Genomic DNA, 6,000 nt, shown 5'->3' with positions numbered 1-6,000 from the left:
ACTTCTGAAAAACACAGTTAGCATGTTCCGTGCCAGTGCCACGTGTCACTTTTGCCTGTGGCGTCCATTCTTCCTCACAACTACCTGGAGACCTCTTGAGATGAGTCGTCACCTGCACACAGTATGGGCACAAACTAAAGCACGTTAGTTAGTGTGACGCATCTTCCTCCACTTCTGCAAGCTCCCACCAAGCATATTGTCGTGTGTTTGTGTCACCTCTAAAGCTCGAGAAGTACCAAAAGGTGAGAATTGGAACCTCCCACGACACTGGAGCTGCACTGAGTCCACCTCAATTCAAGTGGGTGAATCATAACGGCTAATTCTGTCCTGACACCGTGTGTGAGTGAGTGTTTATTTTTTGTCTGATTTTGTCACTCTTTCCTTCACATGTGGGAATGTGGAAAAATACAACCAAACATTGGCAGGAAAAGATGCGCCAAAAATATCAAATAAACAGCTTCAATCACACGTGAGCATTGTTATCCTTGTAACTGCTGATTTTTTTTTTTCTGTTGAGTGGACTCCAAATTTCAAGGCAACATCCTTCGATAACATTTTAAGTTCCGCAGATCGGCTAATGACTGTTTTAAGTTTTGCCGTTGTGAAAATTGGCTTTCCTGCATTTCACCAGAATTTCATGAACGATTGTCCTTTTTATTGAATCGTAACTTGCTTGCTTTAATGCACTAACTGACTTTGCTGCCTTAAATGTCAGTAATTTACAAATATACAAGGTGTGTGTTTTACCGTGTACAACTCTTTCATTTGATGTCTTAGGAAGGTGTACCTATATAGTTTCATCAATTGGGAGTTTTAAGTGGGCTGTGCTTATTGCAGCCTTGACATACAAGTGACACAACTCAGTTTTTTTTTTTTTTTTTTTTTTAAGGAATGAGCCCCCGTTCAACTGCGAGAAATTAAAAAACATGGCTTTGAGCTGTTTATTGCCACTTCCAGTAGAAGTAAACATAAAGAGAATTACACCTTATGTATTTAAAACAACGCCATAGCTTAGAATAGGGATGGGCAACAACATATCAAGACAGATATTAAAACAAAAGGGTTGCAAAATTTGTGGTTACGAAAGGTCTTTTCACAACCCTTTGTTGACGTCCCAAGCCTAGTGAAAGGGTTCCAAAAGGACTCGATACAGAGCTGTGTGTGGATTGATGCGGAGAGAGAGAATGGTCAATTCAAGAATATGTCAGCGTGGCTTGTCATCTTGTTACAAAAATGCCCCTCCCACCTTTTTTTTTTATAATGTCTTTTCATTGTTACATTTGTTGAAACGCTTAACTCCAACACTGTTTGGACACATTTCAGAACCGTGGACAGCTCCTGCTCTGTCAATCCATGATTGGAACCACCTTCCTCCCGAATCGAAAATCTTGATTGTTCTCGTAGGATACGCCGATCGCTGTGTGCACGACATAAACTGCGTGACGTCATGGTATCACATCATAGCGTGTTGACAAAGATGAGGAAGTTGACAAAAGCAATCGCAGCAGAGGACAGCTTGACTGTTCTTCAACAACCAATCAGTGAACCCTTCCGCGGCGCTTAGTGCCCCAGATGGAACGTGCCAGAAAGATAAGTTATTTTTTTTGGTACCCGTCGCCTCTTTCGACAAATGAACACACCCTTTCTCACAAATTCTACCATCATTACCCTTTGTTTCAGTCTTTAGAAATATTTTTGAGAAACATTTCATTTCGACAATGGTCCTGAGTGTAATGACATTGTCCCTCAATGTCAGAGGTCCTCAAGGTGTTCCCGTTACCCTCAGCCGTAAGGTTAAACAGGGGGACCGCTTCGTCGAACGTGGTCGGCTGGGAAGGCTGGGAGATATTTTTAGATCAGATTGGAAGCGAGAGAGACTCGCATCATGGAGATGTTTCCATCCTGACATTTTTGACCCCAAAGATAATTGTAGCGCCATCTGTTTGTATCCCAATGTGGAATCTCATTCATTTGTGTGTGTGTGTGTGTGTGCGTGCGTGGGGGTGCGCGTGCGTGTGTGTGCGTGCGTGTCGAATGATGACGGTAGGCTATTTGGGTGATAAAACATCACCCCAAAACACCCCGACCTTAAACGCTCTGTCTGTCTCTCTCTTCTCTCGCTCTGCTTGTGAGCTGAATTAATTTGATACTATTTTTGAAAGTCAGTGTTTCTAAGGGATACCTAATGACGCAATGACGTCAATGCAGGTCAATAACACGCTGCCGGAGAGAGAGAGAGACTCATGGAGACTGACAGCTTGAGAGTGCTTTTTTTCCCTTTTTTCAGCACGACAAAGAGGCTGAAATCGTGTCTCTCTAGCCGTGCCGTGATGCTTTGTTTCTGGGTCCAACTTTCCTGTAAGCCCTGATATTTGCCATTCTTCCCTGGATGGAGGTTTCTATGAAAGTATGCTTCTTTTTTATTGTGTCCCTTCAAGCAGCTCTCTCTCTCTCTCACACACACACACACACACACACACGTGTGCACGCACAAACAGATACAGATATTTTGGAGCTCCACACATGAGCTGATATCCTTTCTCTCCAGCCCAGGCTAGGTGCCTCTTTTCCGGGTAAGACTTGGCTGTTGCCCCCCCCCCATCCATCCCTAGGTGGTGGGCTTCCATGCTTTTTCTTCTTCTTCTCGTGCCCCATCTCTGTCTGGAAACACACACTCACACACTGAGGTGAATCGTGCTTCTCCCCAAATCCCCCCTCCCCACCTCCTGTTCTCTGATTTGGCGCGCTGCCTCATATTTGTAACTCTGCCCCCCAACCACTTCTCTCTATTCTACACCCCCCTCTATACCTCCAACATAACACCCCCCCCCCCTTTTTTTTTCTCCCATCCCTGAATCAGGAATGGCAATGCCGGCTAACATTTGCGTCTGAGCCAGGAGAGGAAGCATCAGCACCCGAGTGACCTGATTCCTGCACCCCCCACCCCCGCTTCCCTTTGACCCCCCCACCACAAAACCTCCGCACAGTTTTAAGGGTAAGTGCTTCCATTTGTAGCCCAGAAAGTTTGATCATGTGAGTATCTTTTTATTTCTTTGGAGAACATCCTGTGGGCATAGATTCCCTCCCTCTTGATCCCTCCACTCCCTCCTCCAGCTTTCATCCGGGCAATTTCAGCACAAACTTGACGTGGTTGCCGAGTGGATTTAGGTGAACGTGTCGATCCATCTTGGGGGAAAGGTTGGAGGAGGGGGGGGGTGTATAAGGGATCTTTGCATGATTTTGCAGACACTCCAACAGAGAGAGAGGCAGGAATGAGGGAGAGCAAGGACGCATGAAGCTGCAGTGATGCGTAGGAGTGTTGTTCACATGCCGGGGATCCTCCGCCTCGCCGCTCGGCAACAACAAGCAGGAAACACACAAGGCAGGTTCGGAAAAAACTATCTTGTCATACATTTGTTCGGCGGTGACGCCACCAGTTGTCTGTTTAACACAACTTTATTGTGTCTAAATGCTTAACTTTGCGAAAATGTGCTAATCTTTTCTTAAAATAAATGAATAGATAAACGAAGCAAAAAGTCAGCAGCAAAGTGAGAAAGTCAACAGCAGCAGCAGGTTGCCGTGGAACATTGAGTACCGCGTGGGCTGGGCTGCACCACCCCTCTTGATTCTTCCACGTGATTATTTAGTCACGTAAATTAGCTGACTTGCGGGGATTAAATTGCATTATTATAGCCATAAAGTAAACTACTACGGTTTGGATTTTGCATTGTCCCAAAAACCAACCGGTGCAATCAATATTTGAGGGCATATATATAATTTTTCTAGTATTTATTTCCTGGTTTGTTCTTGAATGTCTAAATAAGTATTGAATGGTTAGTTATTCTGTTTTCTTTATTTTTTGGATTAGCGATTGAAATATGGTTTTCAATATTTGCATCAATTTTTAAGTGAAATTTTTTAGATCTTGTTTTCTTTAAGTATTATTTTAAAAAATACTGCATTTACTTACCTTTCATATTTGTTTGCACAAAAGCACCTTTTCAAAAAAAAATTTCTTTTTGTAAATATTTTTGGAAATTTCTGCAATTTCCTTCCTTTTATTTTTTTTTATGCAAATGCTGGAGAATATATTGGCATTGCGTGGTTGAAGTGTTTGCATTTTCTGTCTAAGTATTAATATTTTATTTGTATTTGAATAATTTTTGTACAAAATGTTCTTTTATTCCATCAAATTATAATATATTTCTGTTTTTATCTTTGACGTTTGTGTTTGGTTTTTAGTGTTTTAACAATATTCCTCTTATATATAGTTATATTCTTGACCTAAAATTACCCCCCCCCCCCCGAAAAAACGTACTTGGTGACGATTACAATTATTTTCTTCTTCTGTCGATTGTCTGGCGTTATCTCTCAATCGAGTATGTCGACACCATGCGGACAACCACCAGTACTGCTCCTTTGCCCTCTGGGTTGCAAGTTCCATTGAGAAGCGTGTTCCCTGCTTGATTGAGGGCATTTTCCCCCCTCCCCATCCCACGAAGTGTCCTGCGTGTTGGTCCACGGTGACGTCACACACACTTATCCCATTGGCTCTTGTTTTCCCTCGGGGTGGGGGGAGGGACATGAAAGGAAAGCAAGTAAGACTGACGTGTATTTTTCATGATGTGCGCGTGCGCGTCCACGAACACTCGCCGTGTACAGTTGGCCCACAGGCAGCGCTAAAAATAGCATCAACCGATGCGACGGGCGCAGCCCTTCTGCTCCCCCCCATTGCCTTGCCGTGCCTTTCCCTCCCCTCACTTTTGGTCGGAACCACCTTTTGTTGGGTCACTCTGTCTAATTTCAACCACTCTACTCGTACATTTCAACGCGTGCATAGCTTGCATTGTGTTGTTTGGATTAGTTATGAATAACGCCCACGGAGCTATTTACTCAAAGGGACTACTAAGTGCTTTTTTAATATATTAATTATATTTATTTTTACAAATCTATAAACAGAGCTATTTTTTTTGGGGGGGGGGGGTCTTTTTTCCACACACACGCAGGAGGGCAGCAGCAAGCAGCATCTTTCAAGCTGGCTCCACGGGGCGGAGGGGGTGAAAAAAAGTGAGAGAATCTGAACGTGACGTCAATGCCTAGTAACTGACGCAGCCCTTCAGCCCCCCCTCTGCCACCCCCCACTCAAAAAAAGAAAAACTGCTTTTTATTTATTTCTTTTTTTGCAGAGGGTTTGCTTCTAGTCTCGTCAGCAAAGCAGCTTTAGATTATTTGCTCGACGACACGAGAGGTTCTGTTTTTGTCGAACAATAAAAAGAGAGAAGACAGTTCCACTTGTGGAGGAGCGTCTTGCCAGGTAGAATGCGCCTTCATCATCGTCATCATCATCATCATCATCATCATCGGCGTGGTGGATGTTTGGTGTTGCTTGGTGGACAACATAAAAAAACAAAAACATTGCTGCATTGGTGCAACAAACATCGGCGGCTCTCGTACACACTTGTGGAGGGCTCATTTGCATGTGGTTTCACGTAACATGTCTGTCTTCTGCTAAAAATAGACCATAGTTAGTTTTGCATGCTCCACGAATAGCGATGAAAGGGGGGGGGGCGAGCAGTCAGCAAGGCAATCCCGGGGAAAAACTTGCAGATGTTTCAGGGCTTGTGAAAAAAAAGTCTTGACCGTATATTTTTTTATTTTTAGGAGATGGGCACGAATGCAGCCAGGTGAGTAAATATCGAACGTGCATGCTGTGCCTCTTTCGTTTTCCCTCTTTTTCACCCACTCTAATGTGTCGTGTGCGGGAATTGCAACCGCGCACACTTCCTGCAGGCTTGGAATCACCCTCGCCCCCCTTCCCCTTTCACGCTGTAAGACCCCACCGCCGCCCCCCTCCCTTCCCCTTTGTCTGTTCAGTCTCTATTCAGTATGTGTGTGTGTGTGTGTGTGTGTGGCAGAAGGAGTGCGGGGGGTTCCCCGGTTTCTTATTTTTAAAGAGGAGGTGCACTCATGTATTGGAGGTGGAGGAGGGGGGCAGAGGAA

The 6,000-nt window shown here is 44.3% G+C and overlaps 1 long non-coding RNA gene across 2 annotated transcripts in view; it reads left to right on the top strand.

Annotated features, from left to right (window-relative positions):
• The first annotated feature begins 794 nt into the window (after positions 1–794).
• Positions 795–6,000, top strand: part of LOC148335231 (uncharacterized) — an 8,689-nt gene continuing 3,483 nt past the window's right edge. The window contains exons 1-4 of one of the 2 annotated variants that reach the window (XR_015844055.1): positions 2,302–2,358; positions 2,442–2,995; positions 3,115–5,314; positions 5,662–5,684. This is a non-coding gene — a long non-coding RNA (uncharacterized LOC148335231). Of the gene's footprint in view, positions 2,996–3,114; positions 5,315–5,661; positions 5,685–6,000 lie in introns of both variants that reach the window. The other variant, XR_015844054.1, reaches the window with a different exon arrangement.

The sequence above is a fragment of the Idiotropiscis lumnitzeri genome, chromosome 6, assembly GCF_059441095.1.
Source record: "Idiotropiscis lumnitzeri isolate Australia: NSW breed Sydney's pygmy pipehorse chromosome 6, RoL_Ilum_1.0, whole genome shotgun sequence".
NCBI classification, from domain to species: Eukaryota; Metazoa; Chordata; class Actinopteri; order Syngnathiformes; family Syngnathidae; genus Idiotropiscis; species Idiotropiscis lumnitzeri.
This window is presented reverse-complemented; position numbering and strand designations above follow the sequence as displayed.